Source organism: Arachis duranensis, chromosome 3 (assembly GCF_000817695.3).
Source record: "Arachis duranensis cultivar V14167 chromosome 3, aradu.V14167.gnm2.J7QH, whole genome shotgun sequence".
NCBI classification, from domain to species: domain Eukaryota; kingdom Viridiplantae; phylum Streptophyta; class Magnoliopsida; order Fabales; family Fabaceae; genus Arachis; species Arachis duranensis.
This window is the reverse complement of record NC_029774.3, coordinates 72,441,908-72,442,870: the sequence shown is the minus strand read 5'-3', so window position 1 is coordinate 72,442,870 and position 963 is coordinate 72,441,908.

Below are 963 nucleotides of genomic sequence, written 5' to 3'. Positions count from 1 at the left end.
TGGCTGGCTGTGAAGCCATGTCTAATTTTATTGGACCGAGGTTTCAACTTATCATCACAAGAGCTTGTTGATTTCTATCAATCTTGCTGTTGGAGCAGTGATCTGCTAAGGCTTGGCTGGCCATTGGCCATGTCTAGTGTTTTGGACCGAAGCTTTCTTTGAAAGCTTGGCTGGCTGTGAAGCCATGTCTAATTCCTGGACCGGAGTCTTAAGACTAACATTGCATGATCCCTGGAATTCTCATTAAGAATTTTGATATCTTTATTTTCTTTTCCACTTAATTTTCGAAAAAACCAAAAAAAATTACAAAATCATAAAATCCAAAAATATTTCTTGTTTGAGTCTAGTGTTTCATTTTAAGTTTGGTGTCAATTGCATGTTTTTGTTCTTCTTGCATTCATTCATGTGTCTTAAGTGATCTTCAAGATGTTCTTGATGATTTCATGACTCTGATCTTTAATTTCTCTTGACTTTAGTGTTTGTGTTTTTCATATGCATTCTCATTTTGTTAGTGTCAGTAGTATACAAACTGCTAAGTTTGGTGTCTTGCATGCATTGTTATTTGATTTTAGTTGCATTTTGATTATTCCTCATTATTAAAAATCCAAAAATATTTTTAATCTGTGTCTTTTCAAGTCAATAATACAGAGAATTGAAGATTCAGAACATACAGCAGAGGAATTATATAGAAAAAGTTGGGCGTTCAAAACGCCCAGTAAGGAAGGCAAACTGGCGTTTAAACGCCAGCTAGGGTGCCTGGCTGGGCGTTTAACGCCCAAAAAGGTAGAGTTTTGGGCGTTAAACGCCAGAATGTGCACCATTCTGGGCGTTTAACGCCAGGACGGCACAAGATGGAAGATTCTGTTTTTAATTCAGATTTTTTTTTCAAGTTTTCAAAATTTTTCAAAATCAAATCTTTTTCAAATCATATCTTTTCAATCAAATCTTTTTCAAAATCAATTT